The following is a 22,380-nucleotide window of genomic DNA, read 5'->3' on the forward strand; positions in this document are numbered from 1 at the left end:
CTCGCATTTGCGATGTGGAGCTAGCTGGTAGTTGTCTTCTGAGGCAAAATTGAATCTTGGCAGTTAGATCTTCTTTATCTGGCCTTTGTCAGCCATGGGAAGGATTATCCTTCCGAATTGGTTATCTTACTGAATTGAGAATACTTGCCAAATCTGGGACCATACTTTCCCAACTCCTTTAGGTCAGTTGTGGCCGACCTTTATCTACCTCGGCCATAATCGAGAATATGATCGGTCGAGGCCGAGGTGGTGGTCCACAACGATAGCACCCCCACTCTCGAGCTCGAGTTAAGATCAGGCGAAGAGAGTAAAAGTTTAGGGCTGAGGTCGACCTGATGTTAAGATCTCCTGTCTTATTATTTTTATCGCCTATCCTTCATTGCCATTGGTAGAGTTTCGCAAGTTGTAGGGGTCAGTACTCCTTTAATTTGCCCATTGCGTAAGACGTATATAGCTCATTTATGGACAAGGAGAGGCCGTTGGCAAAATTTAGAGAAGGTGCATTCCACTCAATTCATTCGTAGATGAGGAGTGCGTGTTGGAGAATTTTGAAGATGTACTCTACTCAGCTCGTCCGTGAACGAGGAATGTGCATTGGAGAATTTTGGAGAGGCGTATTGGAGATTTTCGGAGATGCATTTCACTCAGCTCATCTGCATGTTGGAGACTTTCGGAGAAGCATTCCGCTCAGCTCGTCCGTGGATGAAGAGCATGTATTGGAGACTTTTGGAGATGTGTTCCACTCAGCTCATCCATGGATGAGTAGCATGCGCTGGAGACTTTCGAAGAGATGATTTGCTCAACTCATTCATAGACGAGAAGTGCACGTTGGAGACCTTCATAGATGCATGTTGAAGATTTTCGGAGATGCATCCCACTCAATTCATCTGTGGACGAGGAGCATGCATTGGAGAATTTCGTAGATGCATGTTGGAGATTTTTGGGGGCGCGTTTCGCTCAACTTGTTCGTAGATGAGGAGCACAGATTGGAGACTTTTGGAGATGCATTCCGCTCAACTCATCCGTGGACGAGGAGTACCGTTTTGGCGATCTTCTTTGGAGCTTGGAACGGGTTATGCTCGACTTGTTTGCATACGAGGAGTGCAATTTTGGTGATCTTCATAGTTACGAATCTATATATAAAGAATGAAAAAACTCATCGTATTGACTTTAGCTGGGCCCTCTATTTCATAAGTTAGATTGGGCTTTATAATAATGTAAATAAAACAACAGATGATTAGAGTCATGTTACTATGTTCTAGTTAGTTTGCCTTTAGTCGACCTTCTCAAGTCAATCTTTTCACTTTGGCCTTTGGGAGCTCTACTTCGAGAGTTCGACCTTTGGGAGCTCGGCGTTGGGTTTGATCTTCATCTCGGCTTGGTGAAGTACATTAGGCTTGATAGCTCAGTCTTAGTCTTCACCTCTTCTCAATTTTAATTTTCATCTCGATCATTGGCTTAGTAGCTTGGCTTCGATCTTGAACTTCACCTTGACTTAGTGAAGTGCATTGGGCTTGATAGCTCAGCCTCGATCTTCACCTCGGCTCAATTTTGATTTTTACCTCGGTCTTTGGTTTAGTAGCTCAACATCAGTTTTGATCTTCACCTTGGTTTGATGAAGTGCATTGGGCTTGATAGCTCAGCCTCGATCTTTACCTTGGCTCAATCTTGATTTTTACCTTGGCCTTTGGCTTAGTAGCTCAGCCTCAGTCTTGATCTTCAACCCGACTCAATCTTGATTTTCACCTTGGCCTCGATTTCAGATGCTCACGGACCTGTGGACCTACAAGGAGGAAACAAAATAGAATGATGGATGAGGGTTTAAAAATCTCTCACCATGAGAGCTTTTGAGTTGTGAGAGTCTCTTCTTGATTATAGAGTTAGTGGGTGCATACGCTATCCTCAGTTGGGGCCCTTAGGTCAGCTGCATCGACTGTGCCCTTATCTCAGACTATGAGGAGGTGATTGCTGGGTCACCGATCTAACATGGTCTTGACTATGAAAATTTGATATAGGTTAAGCTACAGCGGCCTATTGCATTCCTTATATCAAGACGGTCAAGGCCTGTACCTTTTCAGTGGGGGGAGGCATTTGAAGCTTCGCTTTATGGCCTCATGATAAAACACTCTCTCTCAAAATAAGCCCCAAATAAAGATTGGGCCCTTTCCTCTAGCACCATTTGTTGTGGTCAAAATCCAAGCTGATGAGGTCGCACTTTATCTTCTAGAAAAAAGATGCAGTGATGAGATCTTTGTCAGAAGATGAGGTAGAAGAGTCCTCGATTAGAGATGAGATGAAAATATCTTCGGCTGGAGATGAGGTAAAAGTATCCTCAGCTGGAGATGAGGTGGAAGGGTCTCTGACTAAAGATGAGGTGGAAGCACTATAAGAAAATTGATTATTAGCGATAGCCAGATACCGTCACTAATAATAGTCATGCCATCGCTAATGGTATTAGTGACACAAGCCGTCGCTAAAAAGTTGTTGAAAAAAAGCTCGACATTGAAGGTGCATATTAGTGATGGCAAAAATGCCATCGCTAATAACAAGCAGTAACGATGATAATTAGTGATGGCTTTCCATCGTTTATAATATTTGTTTGAATTTAAATTAAAAAATTAAAAAAATATTAGCAATGGTTTTCTTCATCTCTAATAAGCCATCGCTAATAGTCTCCTTTAGTGACGACTTTACCATCACAACAGCTGTCACTAATAATAATTTTATAAAAAAAATTTAGTAATTATATTTATTAAGATCTGTTATAATTTAATTAACAGGCAATTATATTTACTAAAATCTGTTATAATTATATTAACAAAATAATATATATTTATGGATATTATAATAACTAATAATTAACTATTACCATTATAAATAAAAAATTAATATTATATATTACATCAAAATTAAGTTGTACAAAAAATACTGCTCAAATATTAAATATATTACATCAAAACTAAAAAAGTCAATAGAGATCCTTCTCCTATTGCTCTTGTATGTCCTCTACAGCAGTAGATGGATAAAAATTAGATGTTTCGGCATCCTATAACGAAAAAAAATAAAATATTATTAATAACTTTAGAACTAAATTAGTTGAAATCGTAAAATCATAGTAATTGATGCGCCTTAAACCTAAACCTTTACAGAAGGATATATTTTGATATACTACTTTGATTCTCAAACAAATTATTCCTATACATTCTATTCGATGATACGAAGCTATAAATACCCCCAGCCAGTACTTCATCAGATGGTTAAGTTAAATTTTAACCTGCTGGATACTCTCTCCCTCTCACTTGAAATCTAAACCGGTATGGAGGGATATATTTCGATATACTTCAATTCTCGAACAGATTATTTTTTTTATATTTTATTTAATGATACGGAGTTATAGACACTCCCGACCTATCCATCAGATGGTTAGATTGAATTTAGACCTCCTGGATACCCCTCCCTCTCACCTCAAGTCTAAGGATAGCAAAATCGATCTACCCCGATGGGTATGTACTCTACCCAAACTAAGTCAAACTCGAAAAATAGGGTTTGATCAGGTTTGGGTTTGGATTTGGAAAAAATTCAAAAACTGCAGCACGGGTATGGGCAGAATATGGGTAGTGCTGTTTTCTATCCAAATCTAAATCCAATCCCGACTCGAACATACGGATATAGGTAATATCTGAATCTATACCCAAACCCACACCCGAATATATATATATATACAGATGATCTCTCTCTTTATATTTTATGTTGAATTGTAATTTTATTTCTATGTTTGATTTTTATAAATCTGAACTTATAAATGGTGTTCTATGTCAAATTGATAATTCTGTTTTGATTGAAAATATGTATAAAATTATTTTGATTGTTTATTTTTTTGAATGTGGGATGGGTATAGGGTGCATATGGGGTGGGTATGGGTTGGGTATGGAGAAATGAATTACCTGTGGATATCTCCAAACTCATTGGATATGGAGATGGATATCTCTTTTCTTATCTTATCGGGTATCGGATATAGTTTGGGTATAAAGTATTAAGTTTGGATTTGGGGATGGGTAGTATAAAACCTTATCCAAACCCTATCTGTTGCCATCCTTACTCAAGTTTAAACCAGCATGGAGGATAATATTTCAATATACTCCTTCGATTCTTAAATGAATTATTTCGATACATCTCATTCGATGATATAGATGTATCTACACATTCATCCCATCCATCGGATGGATAGATTGACTTTTGACCCTTAGGTCTCCTTCCTCCGATTCAAGCCTAACTATGTGAAGCTTCTAAATATAAAAATTTAAAATAAGCAAAAAAATTTATTAATACTGCTTGACTTATCTGCTGTGATAGCTGTAAAGGTTGGCATCAGGTCAGACAGCCTATGGGCCGGTCCGGTCCAGCACAAACTGAGCCATGCCTGGCATGGCTTGCCAAGTACTGTAGCGGGCCATGCTAAGGCACGGCCCAATAGTAGGGGCTAGGCTAGGCTAGGGGTTTGGTGGCCCATGGCTCAGGCCTGGCATGGCCCTTTAAGGCCTTGGCTGGCACAGTCTGCCATGCCAGGCATGGCACGGCATGTGCCCAGACCCGACACGACCTGTATGCCAGCCTATATAGGCTGTGCCTTGGCAAGGCCCATTTGGCACGAGATATTTTTAAAGTTTTTATTTTAAAAAATATTTTTTTATAAAATAAAATAGGTTGTCGACTTATGGGATAAATAAAAAAAAGAGATATTGAAATTTTTTTTATAAAAGTAAAAACCACCTTGTAATGATGGAGGGTTTGGCATGGACTCCTACCAATTTATTAATATAAATCAAAATTATACAAAAGAGGGAGGAGGACTAAGCTTGACCTCCAGAATACAATGAGGGGGAGGGAGAACAAAATAGAGGTGACTCACCTCAACAAATACAAAATAAAAATATATAATTTTAAGAAATTAAGAATTGAAAATAAATCTTACTAATTGTCTGTGCTATTTGTGTCATCTTCATCATCAGATCCAATATCATGTCCTCCTTTGTTCTGAAGTTTTGCCTCTACATCCAGCCAATCTTAAAACAAAGCAGCATCTCAACTGTCTCGTCTGTCATCCTATTCTTTTTTTCATTCAGAATACATCGATCTATAGTAAAAGCTGATTCTGATGCTACTGTAGACATCGATATAGCTAAAATATCACGTGTAATTACAGACATAATAAGATATTGATTTTTTACACTTTCTTACTAGGCCAATACATCAAGATTTTCTATTTGATTTTTATCTAATGCAGAAGAGATTTTATTTCATAAATAAAATTTTAATTCTTTGCTTAAAAATGAAGAAGATGTATGTGAATGTCTCCTATGTGCAAGAAATGAGAAAACAGATAATGAATGAGAGGTACTAGAAGTGAATTGTGAAGATGATATGAACTATCTAGATTCATAAATCTTTTCATCGTATAATACAAAAATATCATAAAGTAGCTGAGTTATCTCAGCTTTAGATACTTCAGAATCATGATTCATATATTTACCAATTTAATCAAGTAAAATATGTAGGCCACTTAATTTGATCTGTGGATCAAGTACAGCAGTTAAGTTATGCATGGGACATACCACATCTCCATACTAATTTTATTTAATTTTTATTTTATGAATAATAGCATTAAAATATCATCATATCTATATTGTACAAATTGATCACAAATTATATATGCTTGTTGTAAAAATATACAAGAGGTTGGAAAATAAACACCATAAAGAGTATTGTAGCATTATAAAAATTAACTAAAAAATCTTCTAAATTTTTTTTTTCAATCAATTTTAGTCAAAATAAAGCTTAATCCATGATGATTTATATATGTACTTAATAGATTTTTGTATGGATGTGCATCAATAATAATTGTATATGTAGAATTTCAACGGATAACTATATCAAGTTTAATTTTTTGAAATGTTTATCATGGTCTAGACATAATTATTTAAATTCTTGTAAGCATGCTCTTGAAGATTGAATAAAGGATACTACATTCCTAATTCTTGTAATTATATCTTGAACAATATCCATTCTAGCTTGAATAGAAAGATTCAAAATATGACATGCACATCTAATATAAAATAAATTTTTATTAAGAATTAGATGAAAAGAATTCTTCAATAATTGGATAGCTACATTGTTATTAGATGCATTATTAAATATAACAGATATAATTTTATTACTAATACCATACGTAGTTACAGTTTGATAAATAGGATTAGATATTTGTCAGCCAGAATGGAGATAATCAAAAGAATGAAAAGTAAGAATATGCTTATTTAATTATCAATTATTGTCTATATAATAAGCAGTGATAGAAATAAAAAACATACTACCCACAGATGCAGTTCATATATAAGAAGTTAATGATATTTTTGCATATAAGGCAGAAAGAGTTCCAATCAAATTATTCTTCATTGTTGAGTAATTAGTGATAGTTACTCTTCTAAATATATATCTACTGGTTCTTTTATAAGTAGATTATAAAGCTAATTGAACATACTCTTCAAAATTAAAAGATTCACATAGGCTAAAAAATAATTCATCCCTAGCTATCTATCTTACAAGTACTTTTCTTTGGTTTTCATGACTGTAAGCAAAAGTTCCTACAAGGGCACCTCCTTATATATTAAGGGTGCTTTGAAGATGAGAATTACTTACCTTATAAAACTCTTGATGTCTCTTCAAATGGCCAGTTCCTCCAGAACTGCCATAACTATATAATTTGGCATATTATTTATATTTTGTCTTATAAACTCTATCAACTAAAACTCTATCAAAATCATTTCATATGGTGCTGGTCCTCTTATGAGTAGAAAGAGTTTCTTCCTCCTCAGAAATAGAGAAAAAGTTGGATTGCATGGTGGCAATACTCTCATCATCATCATAATTTGCTATCTAAACTGAGTAAATACAAAAAAATAAAAACTAACCTATAACCGGCAAAAAAAAATTGAGTAGAGTCGAAGAGAAAGAAGAGGTAGAATGAAGAATTGAAGATCTGGAAGAAGAGGGTTGGGCCGAAAGGAGAGCCGAAGAGAGTAGAGCCGATAGAGTAGAGCCGAAAGAGCTGCCTCTTGAACTCCGATCTTCAAATCAGGGATGCTTCCTCATCTTGTATAACTCTTGAATTGCTAAACTATAATTGCTACTTACTAAATATTGAATGGAAGATAGCAGAATTACTAAAAGAAAGAATAAATAGGAGTAGAGAGATTAGAGAGGGAGAGGATTGGTTTGATGAATTGATGCGGTGAGAATGAAAGAGGAGGGCCCTATTTATAGAAAATCCAAAACTTTCATTTTTTCAGAATACCCCTCAATCTAGTCATTTTTTGGTTGTTGGAGGGGTCAAAATGGTTATTTTTTCAAATATAACCGTTATAACTAAAAAAATAAAAAAAAATTAGCCATTACAGGCTGGGCCTGGTCCATTACAATCTCAAATGGGCCGTGCCAAGCATGGCCCGTAACAACCTCCAACAGGTCGTGCCTAGCACGACTCATAATGGGTTCAAAAGGTCATGCCAGGCATGATCCATTTGGACTAATTTTTTTAAAATAAAAAAATAAAAGGGCTGGGCCATCAAGCTCGCATGCCACCCATCAGGCCCACGAGCCTGACAGGCCATGGGCCGTGCCTAGCACGGCCCGCCAGGCCCTGGGCCTAGGACTATGCCAGGTCAGGGTCTAGTGTAATCGGGCCATGCCTGGCATGGCCCGTTTTGGTCCGTGGCCCAATGGGCCTAGGCCGAGCCATACCAGGCATGACCCAGTGCCCAAGTCTAGATGGCTGTGACAACGAGCGTAGCTAATCATGTAGATGTGGATCCTGAAGAATCTCAACAATCATGTCACTGATTGTGTCCCAAAATCTCTAAGATCGCTGGTAAAACAGCCTCTATATGACCTCCTTAACATGTGCATCACCCCACGTCTAGGTCGTCGAGGTCTGGGAGGAGGATGTCGAAGACCAATGAGCTGTTAGAGGGTCTAAGCTATACCCAAATCCTATGATCCTACTCATCCCACCAGTGGCCCTGAGCCATCCTTCGAGGTCAAGGAGGTGCTGAGAGGATGGATCCTAACTGTGCCATGCTATGACATACTCCGCGTAATCCGTCTATACAATTTAGAAATTCATTAGCACTATTATACATATCAGTATATATAAAAATTTAATAAATAATATTTTAAATCACTACGATCTATTTGGACTTAAAATCTAAGTAATCACCAATCCTCCTAGAATGATGTATAGCCTCCAACAACTATAGCTGTCGTGGTACATGATCCAACTACCATGTCTGCAATAAATAATAAAATTAAGTTAATAAAAATAAATATATGATCAACTAAATATGAGATTAATATAAGTTTAAAATTTTTATTAATCTATCTGCTATAACATGTGTGACAATGGAGTCGCCAGTGTGCTTGATCGGATCTTGCTAGATGGTCTGATTCTGTTGGATCCTCTATCATCTATTGGAGTACTCATTGCTCCACTGATCATAGAGGGTCTCCCATACATCCCCCCGCATCCAGTGATCCATGAAAGACTTCCAATCCGATGGTGACTCAGAAGGGAGAACTCAATGGTGGATTGTCTGAGGTGGAATAGCTCATCCCAGAGTCTATTTGTGGCAACTTTCTCGAAGGTCCGACGACGGACTTCCTCATCCTGAGGAGTCTCAAATTGATAGTATGATTGTAAATAAGGAATAGCATGTATTAATAAATAAAATATAAATATATCATAAATTTAAAAATTAAATACTTTTGACTGACCATAAACATCTTCTACGCAGCATCATGAGCCCCCAACAACTAACTGAATAACTTGTTCACCAGTCCCGACATCAATCGTTGGATGATCCCGATAATCACATGAGATATCCCAAGCTCCTTAAATATCCTATAAAATTAATTTTGAATAATAAATATTGATTTTAAAATAATTAAAATTTTTTAAATATATTGTTTGAAGATCTAGTACTTACTAGTAGCTCTGAATGTGTATGAGCTCTCTATCTTCTAGTCGAGTCAGAGGTGTCACGAGCTAGGTGGATCTTCTACCACGGTATTGAGGTTGAGAGCTAGCTGCTACTCTGTGTGACTATGGGGTCAATGGTGACCCCACATCATCCGAACCTGAAAGTAGCCAAAGATCATAAAAATATTATATTGGATAATAAAAGATAAAATAACCAAATAGGGAATATTTAAAGTGTTAAGAGTTTATCCCATAGTGTGGATACTGTAGAACCATATGAGTTGGCCGCATGAGAGCTCTCTCCTCGGTTAGTACGGCTCCATCCTTTAGGAGTAGTCATCTTATAATCTCTAAAAATAAAAATAAATAGATTCACAGATTAATTATACAATTATGGTAAGTAATATAATAATTGAAATGATGTAAGGTAAGTATGAAAAGTAAATAAAACAAGCACATCATAAAGATGAAAATGGCTCCATCTGCCCTAAGGTTGACTCCAATTATTCAAGAGTCAACTCCATCTGTCCTGAGGTCGACTCGTACTGCATGTCAGTCTTCTCCAATGTGCCAGAGTTGATTTTTTTATCTTTAAGGTCGACTCATTCCTTTCTGGGGTCGACTACTCATTGGCCTTTTCAGATGTCTGGTATCCTTCTTATTCTTCTTTCGATTTTTTTTATTCTTCTCTTCTTTCACTTTTTTCTCTTCTTCACCATCTTGGATAGGATTGTACTTTAAAACAAACTCACTATGATCTACCTCCTCATGTTGGCCATCATGTAGGAGAATTTCTAGAGCATCCAACTCTACATCTATTAAAGGCTAATGAACTCCTAATGTTTCATCCTTCTGAAAGTATTTCGATAAATGAGGTTTTTTTTCTTTTTCGAGCTCGCAATGAATGGCTCGAGACTTAAGTTTATATACAGCCCATCAATCTTTTCTTCCTCTCTCTCTTGATGGAAAAGGAGTATAATACATTGGAACAGCTTGTTGAGCTAACACAAAGAGATCGTTGACATATGCTTTTGATCCATGTTTGATTCCAATAAGTCCGTGCCATAGATCAATCTTCATATAATTGTTATTATTAAACCATGGCACTTAAATAGAATAACACTATTACCTCCAAGATAGATCAATTTGATCACTTCTTCAAAGATTTCATAGTAGTTACTCTCCGCCTCTTTCCACCAGCAGCCCTTTATACACACACCGCTATTCATTATACTCTTATGATATCCATATTACTGGACTGGGCTACACCCCTATCTGAGCTCGGCCCAAAATTTTTTTTCAAGTTTTGGGTCGGACCTAGGTCCTAGAATCTTTTAAAATATGAGGTCCGAGCCCTGCCCGAACTGGACTAGCCCATATCATTTGTGATGGATCGGAAGTAAGCTCATCAGTGCTGCCGCCTAGGTCTTACCGATTATCCCCGAAGGTTAGATGTTCCTCACCGAAAGCACATTGGTCATCGAAGAACTCGTCGAGCTGCTTCCACTACTGTCAGAGTAAATGAGCGGGTCAAAGTCGGTCTGGTGGTGGCCTAGCCTCGAACCCCTACCATCGAAGGCAGTGGGGCTACTCTTGTCGGAGAGGTCCTCGAAATGGTTCCATCTCTTGAGAGCACCATCGGATGCAAAGTTTCGTACAGCAGTGGTGCTCGTCTGGATCTTATCAGTGATTGAGAATGCTCTTTCCATGGACAAATTAAATTCAAATATTATAAATTTAAATAAATTTAATAAATTTAAATTTAAATATTAAAAATTTAAAGAGGAAGAAACAATGTGTGGCGACGGCTCCGTCGCGGTCACCGTCGTTAATGCTCACTAGGCGGCATAGGGAAGAAGAGGAGGCAGTGCAAGGATTGGGATGCGGGTCCGATGGCACGGTAGGAAAAGAAAGGGGGAGGCGGGGGATGGGGGAAGAAGGGGGAGGCGGCAGAGAATGAAACCAAGCGATCGGGGATGGAGGTGATTTTTAAGATAAAATATTAGTGATGGCTAATTTGCATCATTAAAGTCATCGATGCTAACACTAATTATTTAAAATTAAATTTATAGTGACGGTAATAACAAAAAAAACCATCGCTAATAAGTCTTCACCCTTTTAATAATCGATTTAATTTCTATCATAATTAGTTGGTAAATATTATTATTACACTATAATAAAATAGATTATTAGGGATGAAAAATTTTTATCACTAATAATCAATTTTCATCGGTAATAATTATTAGTGATGAAATTTTTATCGCTAATTATTCGTCGTAAATAATCGCATCGTTGATAATATTTTATGATGAAAAAAATATTTCATCACTAATAAACAATATTTACGATGAATAATTTTCATCGTTCAACTATTTTTGTCGAAAAATTTTATTCATAAAAAAATATTTGTGATGAATTATAACATCGCTAAAAATAAAATATTAATAGCGCTGAAAACTTTTTCATCGCTATTAATTTAATTAAAATATTTTTTGAAATAAATTTTTTAAAACTTTTAGTGACAAAATATTTTTATCACAAAAAATATTTTTTACAATAAAAATTTTTCAATGCTATTAATTTAATAATTTTTTTTAAAAAAATAAAATTAAATAATATTAGCGAGAAAAATCTTACATCATAAATAAGGTAATTTTTGATAGAAATTTACGTTGCTAATAATTATTTGCAATGAATAATTTTTTTCATTATTAATTATATTTAAAATTTTAATAATTTTATATTTATTAAAAAATTAAATTATTGTACTAAAATATTTTTGGTGATCAATATTTCATCAAAAATAATTCTATCACTAATAATTTAATCATATTTTTTTAAAAAATAATATATAAATATATTTTTTTAATTTATATCTATAATATTTTTTATAAATAAAAAAAATAAAATAAAAAATTTACATAATAAATTGATAAATAAATTTTATTATTTTATTATATTAAATTAAAATTATAAGAAGTTTTAAATAAAAATAAAAAAATACATAAAAAGCCGTCAAGTGTCGGCATCTAGAAAATGAGCTGGGAAAGGAGAGCGCTCGAAAGAACTCAGACCGACCTGCTGCTGCCTCATCAGCTGTATCATTTGCTCCATCTGTGCCATCCTCTCCATCATCTGGATCGGAGCTGCTGATACTCATCAACACATCAATCGAGCCTCGCGCGTAGAATGAATGTCAGCCCTAGATGAGCGTGACAGTGAGAGAGCAGTGATCTCATACCCTAGACTCCTAACATAATAAGATCGTACCAAACATCTGATCACAGATCTCATCATCTGTGGGTGCGGTCGAGTCCTCAGGAGTAGACTGAGATCTTATGTCTGTCATACGGTCTTGAAAATTAAAATTATAGTTATTTTAATTTTATAATAAAATTCAGACTGTAAATGTAAAAATAATTAAAAAAACTTACAAAGAGCTCCTGGCTCTCCGTTGTCCACTTTCTTGACCGTCACTGGTGGATCTGTTGGTAGATATCGATCCTACCAGGAAGCTCGCTACTCTCAGCATCTCTCTATAATTTAAGAATTAATTAAAAAAATTTTAAATAACTATAAAATTATATGCTAATTAAAAATTTAAAATTACCTATCATGTGCTCTGTGTGACGAGTGAACGACCTCGAACCCCAACAATACGGTACAGTCAGTCTCGTCCGATTTGCAGCATTCTGAACACATCTTCTCTGTACAGCTACCAGTCAAATTAGTAGATAACAAATTTAATTTAAGAATAAATAATTCAATCATTAAACTCTAAAAAAGAAAAAGTTTGGATGTATAACCTGATATGCTGGATCCTCGTAATGCCGGCATATGACAGTCCAGTCATCTATAGTAATGCTGTCATAGGGCTGCTGCCGCACTGCCTCCTCCCCATGATCCTACACCACATGGTACCAATGCTAATGCATATGATGATGATAATCTCTGAAACGCAATGATAAATGAGTATCCATGGCTCGCCTCACACGATCCTCCTCAAAATCAATGATGTCGAGTACACCCTGCCAATAACAAATATTAGAAGAATACTATACAAATTAAATATTCATAATATAATTTATTTTATCTGTAAGTGGGTGTAAAAAATCTCTTTCTGAGTCGGTAGAATATGACGTCAATCGAAGAGCATCACGGGGGCATAATTGCGGCATATGATGCCCAGCTCAGTCTGCCATGGCTCGCACCATCCCCTAATAGGTCTGGTGTAGCCGGTTGGTATCTCGATTCGGAGATGCTGTCCTGAGTGCTCGCATCTTCAATACTCTAGAGCGAGGTTCTTTGATGGGCCTCGTCCTCGTTTCACTATCGATGAAGACTGGCCTGAAACAATAATAAATAAATCATTAGTATGATCCAAATAAAAGAATTAAATTTTATTATTTTAAAAATATAATAATACACTCACTGGGACCTGCCTCACTAGGACCCACCTCACTGGGACCCACCGCCTCACTAGGACCCGCCTCACTGGAACCTGTCAATGCAAGACCCTCTAATAGTAGAGCCGGTATGGCAACCGAGATCGATGAAGGTGCCTCAACCTTCGAGGTAGACTGTGAACGCGAACGTCGTCGTCTGTCTTTTAGTGCCATATTTGAAATAATTAAGATATAAATAAATATAATATAAAATAATAATAATAGAAATCAAATAACATTCTAATGAATATAATTATATCGCATACCATTATCGCAAGAAAAGATTGAACAAAGAATATAGATCTACTCATCAATATTCGTATCTTTCTCGATATGTAGATCCTCCTTCGAATCACAGTAATCGATATATGTGTCGTCTTCTATCTCATCGTCATTTATGAACTGATCGTCACCCTCCGACTCATCAAGATTAAATAAAAATTAGCTTCAACTTCATTGGATGGCAGATCAATCCTATTCAAAGGTGCCATTATAAGTTCTTCATCAACTAAAAGCTCGACTAATGTTTGTTCTTCTTGCTGAAAAGCTTTCTCTTCATGTAAATCTAAATTTTTATCCATCTCTAATCGGGTTGGTATGTCATATATGTCTTTAGATATTATTTTTTATACAACATGCCAATTATCTCGATACTTTAGATCCTTCAAATATATTACTTATTTCGCTTGAGTTGCTAATATATACGGCTCATTTTGGTATCATGTTCGTGCAAGATTTACATTGATAAATTGTGAATCGATATGAATATCGATCTTTTTATTACTAATATCCCACCATTCACACTGAAATAAAAATACAGAATTACTGGACCCATACTTCAGTTCTATGATATCTACCAGTATACCATAATAATCAATGTCTTCTTCTCCTTTATATTCTGTTATAGTAATCTCATTATTCTGGGTCCGTCGTTGCATCTCAAGCTCTTTTGTGTGAAATTTTATTCCTCCAATGATATAGGATGCGTAGTGATTAATCCTTCGATCGAGACCACATGTTAAATTGTGCAACTCATCGGTTGCACCCACTTCTTTATTGAAATACTTATGTTTCATCTACATCACAATATAAAAAATTATGTTGGTTCAAATATTATTATTTATAAGTAAATAAATAACGTATAACTAATGCAACTTATAAGATCACCAAATTATTTTGCAAATTTTTTCTTATGTCGATCATCAGCATCCGTATTATTCTCTCCACATAGTATACTCTTGTGCTCACTGCAAGAAGTCATGATTTTTAATTTTATATCGATATAAAAAATTTACTTAAAATATTAAACAGTATGGTAAGATAGTACTTAATAAAATCTTCAATTTTTTTATAATTATTTATAACGTAAAAATGTGCCTTGGATAGCTCATTCACGTCCATAAATTCATATCTCCTTGCACCAATAGGTCGAACCATTTGTTTAAATATAGACAATATTGGTTCATTGTCATCCCATTCACGATCTGCGTTACGATCTGTACGATTGAATCTTATTTCGATATCGTCAAGATACATCGAGCAGAATGTGACACATCCGGTAGCTACATATACTTCCACTATAGACCCTTCAGGCCTTGCTTTATTGCGTATATACTTTTTTAAGGTGCACAAGAATCTATAAATAAAAATAAATTAAAATTTTAAAAATATATTTATATCTTATAATTGATATGATAAAGTACGTATAATTTTTTTATCTTTTAATAGGATACATCCATCGATAATGTACCAGTTCGGCCAAAAGAGCTTTCTTTGAAAGATAAACAGCCAGATACACCATAACATCAAAAAATGACGGTGGAAAAATTTTTTCTAACTTATAAAGAATGAGTACGATATCCTTCTTTGATCTCTCAAATAAGTTAATCTTTAATTTTCGACAACACAGTTTTCGGAAGAACACTCCCAGCTCAATCAATACAGTTTGACCATCACCACCTAAATAGCCATGCATGACTATAGGAAGCAAACGTTGCATCATCACATAGGAGTCATGACTTTTCATGTCGGAGATATTGCCGTCGTTGTTCCCAACACACCGTGATACGTTTGAAGCGTATGCATCAGAAAACTTTACAGTTTTGAACCATCCATAGAAAATTTTTTTTTCCTCTCCAAACAGCAAATAACATGCGGGTGGCATAAAAAATCTCTCACCTCGATGAACTAAATGTAACTCTGATCGGATTTTTATTTTCTATAAATCAAGATGAGCTTTTGTACCATCTTTTATTTTTTCTGAAATATTCAATACAGTACCGATGATATTATCACAAATATTTTTTTCAATATGTATTACATCCAGATTATAATGAAGTAGTAGCTGCTTCCAATATGATAGTTTGAAAAAGATGCTTCGTTTCATCTAATTCAGCTCAACTTCAATACGCTTCCACTTGCGAGTACCCGATATTTTTTCAAATTGGATATTTTCAATGATTTCAAGTTGTTCTAAAATTTTTGCTCTACTTAACTCCTTAGGTGGCGGACGCCGATTGGACTTACCATCAAAATATTGGTTATAACGGATCCTTCAAAAATAATTTACAGGAAGAAACCGTCAATGACCCATGAAACATATTTTCATCCGTGCTTTAAATGTAAGGAGGATGCATCCCTATTGCATATTGGACATGCAAGATATCCTTTGGTGCTCCATCCAGATAAATTTTCGTATGTTGAAAAATTATTTATGGTCCACAAAATCGAAGCATGCAACTTAAAATTACTTCGACTCACAGAATCATATGTTTGTACCCTATTTTTCTATAACTCTTTCAGATCATCAATTAAAGGTCGTAGATATATATCAATTTCATTACCTGATGCTTTCAGATCCGGAATTAATAGTGACATAAAAATAAATGGTTCTTTCATGCACTTTCAAGATGACACATTATATACAACTAACATCACAGGCCACATGCTGTAAGAGGTACTCAGATTACTAAAGGAATTAAATCCATCTGACGCTAGATCAAGTCGGATATTGCACGGGTCACTCGCAAAGTGCGGATGCTTTGCATCAAAGTCTTTCCACACTAAAGAGTCAGTCGGGTGGCTAAGTATGTTCTCCTCAGGAATCCGCTGCTCATAATGTCATCTCATTTCTTTAGCTGTCTTTATGGACATATACAATCTTTGAAGTCTTGAAATCAATAAAAAATATCTCAAAATTTTTTGAGGTATCTTTTTTACTTTTCTATTATCGATTTTGTATCTAGGCTCACCGCAATTCAGACATTCAGTTGCTTGTTCGTTATCCTTATAAAATAATATACAGTTATTTTTGCAGGCATGTATAGGAGTATAGCCAAGTCTCACTTCCCGCATGTATATTTTTGCTTCAAAATATGATTTTGGAAGTCTCTCTCCATCAGGCAAAGCTGCTTTAATCAATGTTAAAATTTGATCAAATAACTTCTGGCTCTATCAGTTCACAGTTTTAATACGAAGTAATTTTATTAAAAACTCTAACTTAAAAAATTTTGTACAATTTGGATAGAGTGGCTCTCGTGCATCCCTTACAAACTTTGCAAACTGTTCAGAAATTTCTTCTACCTCAAGTCAGATATTATGTTCATGATCAGAATTACTTTCAGATGCAGTAGTATTCATGCGTACATTTGAACAAGCACCTTGATGTAAATCATCTAACAATTCTTCTATGCCACTATGTTCGACAGGTCCATCAGCATCACTATCATCTTCAGTATCATCATCGTCGTGCATCACTTCATTCAAATCATCCTCTCCATGTCATGTCCAACAAGTATACTTCTTATCCATACCATATTGTAGTAAATGCTCCTCAACAAGTGTTATGTGATAATATACCATATTGACACATCTCTTATGTGGATACTTTATCCGACTAGCACTATCAGCTTTATACCATGCAAAATTAATAAAATCTCAAACTCTTTTTCGATATTTAGGCAAAAAAATATCTCTAACATTCATTCAATTTTTGTTAATATTTATCTAACAACAAACACAAAATCATTAACAACCAAAAAAAAGTTCAGTGGTATTCTGGATCCCGATCTGAATTTCGGACTGAATCGCATTCCGAATTCCAGCCAAAATTTCAATCCGGATCTAGATCCGAATCACTTCATACAAAATAACACATATTAAAAAATACATGCAGACTGAACATTAACATAGAAAATGTGTTACATCAACTTAATGAAGTAAAAATACATGATCCTATCTATTTCAAATCATTACTAATAGGTGTGGCCCTATCCCTTTCAGAAAAGTAATAATCTCATTATTGTTATTAGCGAATATTTCATCTCATTTTTGTAAAAATTCGACAGCATCTCCCCATGGTTCTCCAAGTATACGATGTAGATATGGTGACTACGCACCCTATCGACCATATACCCGGAGAACAATAGATAGATAACTACTGAATACCACATAATGAAATAAAATATCAACTATTAACAATAATAATATTATTACTTTTTCAAAAAGTTCAAATATGAGACATCCAAATTTCGATCTTGATGAAGATCAAAATTTGAACGAAAATCTATGGCTCAATATAATTTAAGTACCATCTTTGAATATGCATTCGAGATAGATTTCTAATTTATCAAAAAAGAATAACTTCCTATTAAAATTTTTTCATCAATAATTTTTTTTCTAAAATAAAAATATTTTTATATTTATAATTTCAGCAGCATACAAAACAGCACATAAAATAATTAAATTGTAACAAGTAACAGCAATGTGTATTGTGTTAGTGAAAAAATAATTAGTTAAATAATTAAATAATTTCAGCAGTAACACTAAAAAATAATATGTAATAATTATAATTAATCAAATAATCAATCAAATAATTTCAGTCCGGCCTGGCCCAGCCTGATCCGGCCTCGAAACCGACCCGGTCCGAACCCTACCCGACCCGACCTGCCCCATCCCAACCCGACCCCACCCGACCCTTCTCGCCCCGACCCGGCCCCGACTTGATCCGACCCGACCCATCCCACCCAACCTGCCGGACCGCCCCGACCCCATCCTCGAACCATCCCCGAAGGCCCCGACCCGGCCCGGACCCTACCCGACCCGACCCACCCCATCCCGGCCCGACCCACGCCAGCCCGGCCCGGACCCGACCCACCTCAGCCTGACCCGACCTGGTCCCACCCGCACCAACCCGACCTGGCCCAGCCCGATCTGACCCGAAAACAACCAGGCCCGACATGTCCCGACAGGCCCCAGCCCCGCAAGCCCCCATTCCTGGCCCGCCGGCCCTGGATCGCCTCTCCATCCTCGACCCAACCCGACAGGCCCCGGCCTAGCAGGTCCCACAGGGCCCGATCCCCATCCCTGGCCCCAGACCTAGCCCGCCATCCCCGTCCTGGGCCTCGACCCGCAGCCCCGTGGTCAAGATGCCCGTCGTCTCCGGCCCTGGCCCGCCGTCCCCATCCCAGGCCCCGGCCTGCAGACCTCACGGCCCCATCCTGCCATCCCCGACCCCGGCCCACCGTCCCCGTCCCCATCCCCATCCCCGGCCCAAAACCCTCCCCAAAAAAATAAATAACCAAACTCACCTCGACGGCGGCCCGAGAATGAACGGTGATGGCTACGGCTCTGGGGATGGCGACGACGACGACGGCCGATGAGAGGGAGAGAGGCAGATGCAGGGGGAGCACGAGAGAAGCTGTCGGGCTGGAGTGAAGGGGGGCACTCAGAAGAAAATGGATTTTAGTTGGGATGTGATGGGGTGCGTGTTATTAATGACAAAATCTTTCATCGCTAATAATAAATTTTTATTGCTAATAATTTAAACAAAAAATAAATTTATGATGAAATAAAATTTTTTCGTTGCTAATAAAATTATTAGCGATGCAGAAAGATTTCTTTGTTAATAGTTCCTATCAAAAAAAAATTCTGCTGAAAAACTTTTTTTCTCAAAAATATTATTTATGATGAAAAAATTATCGATTTTTAACGACGAAAATTTTTGTCGCTAATAATTTTTGTCAAAAATTTTCGATAAAAAAGTTATTTACGATGATAATTTTCATCTTTAAATACTCATTAGCGACGAAAATTATGTTCCGTTGCTAATAATTAGTAAAAAAATATTTTTTATTTTTTTAAAAAATTTATGTTAATTTTTTTATTTTTAAAAAAATTTAACGTAAATTATTAATATCCACCTAGATCAAAGAAATAAAGTTCTAATTTGGTTTCAAAATTTTAAAAATTTTAAAATTTTAAAAATAAAGAAATAAAGTTCTAATTTAAAAGTCTTTTTGAAAGGAGAATGGTGAGGCCAACTTGAAATGGACCAGGAGAATAACAAATAACATGCCTCTTAATTACATGCTTGGTTGATAGAAGCAGGCTGTCTAGCTCGCCTTGTCCTCTTCTCAATCTCAGTAGCTCAAAAGTATACTTCTAAAAAATTTATTTTTTGGTAACTACGACCGACTAATTATAAATTATAATACATAAATGGTGCTCTCCAGGAGGCACCTCCTTTTGGTGCTGAAGTTCTAAGTTTGATCATGGAGTATGACCACTCTATCTCAAATAAATAAATAAATCGATATAATATTAATTTTTGGGGTCGAAAATATGATTTATTGCTCATAATTTTTATTCGAAGCTTTATAATCTTAATTTTCAATAGCCATTAGATTTTTAGATGATTAATGATATTTTATTTTTAATTGATTATTGTTATTATTATAAATTTAAGTTGTTGGTATAAATAGTACAATAATGATGTCACCATCAAGGTTTAAATTATGGATCTTCCTTGGATGGGGAGATGCTAAGCAAATGTATTAAAATTGATTAACAATAAGAGTTTACAAATACTTATTAGACCTCATAAATAATGGTAAAATTATGTTAATATGTACCATATATGGAAGATAATAATTTGAATTCATCTCTCAGTTAGACAATAGATGGAAAGTAAATATACAGATGACAAATTAAGGAGAGGAACAAAACCCTCCCTATTGTTCATTTGTTGTCCATTTTATGCAATTCAATTCGAGAGTTTCAACCAACTTATGCACTCTTTGTCTACCTTATCACTATTCGCTTTATTAGTAGTACCTCAGAAACAATGGTTGTCATTCCAAATTAATATGGAGCCCGATATGATTTTCTTTACTCTGATAAATCATATGGGTCTTTTATGATGTTGATATTAGTGTAGCAATAATTTACTAACTTAAGTCTAACAAAGAAGGACAATATCCAATATTTTTTCTTTTTACATGTATATACAATCTGACAATGTCATGGCATCGATTAGAAGAGTAAGCTATTAAATTTTCAAAATTTTTAAACTGTTAGCGATGAAAATTTTCATCGTTAAAAAGACTTTTAGCGATGAAAAATTTTTTTTCCATCGCTAATAGTCTAATTTTTAAAATTTTATTTATTTTTTATTTTTTAAATATTAGTGACGAAAGATATACGTCATAAATAACCAACGATTTTACGATGGTAATTTGATTTATCATCGCAAATAGTTAATTATTTACGATGAATATATTCCATCACCAATTATTTTTTATTTTAAAATTTTTAAAACATGATTATTTACAATAGAAATGGTTTTTCGTTGTAAATAATTAAGTATTTATGACGTAAAATTTTTGTCGCTAATAATTTGTAGTTTATGAATTTTTAAAATTTTTTGATATTTTTTATATATTAGCGATGAAAAATTTTTATCGTAAATAGGTGAGTATTGACGATGAAAAATAATTTTTCATCATAAATAATCATATTTTTATAACGTAATATTTTAGTCGCTAATAATCTATGATTTTTGAATTTTCAATATGTTTGAATTTTTTCATATATTAGCGACGAAAAATTTTCGTCGTAAATAATTTGCTATTTACGATAAAAATATATTTTTCATCGTCAATACTCTTATATTTGCGATGTAATATCGTAGTCGTAAATAATCTATAATTTTTAAGTTTTTAAAATTTTTTATTTTCCTTCAAATATTAACGACGAAAAAGAGTCATCATAAATAATTAATATTTACGATGAAAAATGAAGTTTCATCGCAAATACTAAGATTATTTACGATGAAAATATTTTTATCATGAATATTTAAAATTATTAAATTAAAATAAATATTTTATTATTTATGATGATTATTTTTGTCACAAATAACTGGTATTTACGATAATATTTTTTTTATCGCAAAGACTAAGATTATTTACGACAATATTTTTTTCATCGCAAAGACTAAGATTATTTACGATAAAAATATTTTTGTCATGAATATTTAAAAATATTAAATTAAAAATAAATATTTTATTATTTATGATGATTATTTTCGTTGCAAATAACTGGTATTTACGATAAAATTCTTTTTTCATCGCAAATATGGAGCTATTTGTGATGAAAAATTATTTACGCCGTATATATTTAATTATTAGCTACGAAAATTATTTTTCGTCGTTAATATACTTATTTGCGATGAAAATATTTTCTTCACAAATAAATTTATCGCAAAAACTCATTTTTCTTGTAGGAAGTGTCCTCCTGACTATCAGAGTTGGACCTGCAAAACAAGTTCATGATCGAAAAATTTTTCAATGAAGACCCTCCGACGCTCGAGTTAGCTTAGAATTTGAGAACAATAGTAAAAGAGAGCGTTTCGAGACTTTTCTAGAGCTTATCTTGGGAATCCTCATGCCTCTCTATTTATAGAGGGAGAATTGGTATCATATATGTCAGGGAGACTTGCAGCTCTCAGAAAATATGCGTGGATCATGCTGGCAGGAGTTGTATTCTTATATTTGCAATATGGAGGTGGTTGGTAGTTGCCTTCTTGGGTGAAATCGGATTCTGGTAGTTAGATCTTCCTTATCTGGCTTT

The sequence above is a fragment of the Elaeis guineensis genome, chromosome 12, assembly GCF_000442705.2.
Source record: "Elaeis guineensis isolate ETL-2024a chromosome 12, EG11, whole genome shotgun sequence".
NCBI classification, from domain to species: domain Eukaryota; kingdom Viridiplantae; phylum Streptophyta; class Magnoliopsida; order Arecales; family Arecaceae; genus Elaeis; species Elaeis guineensis.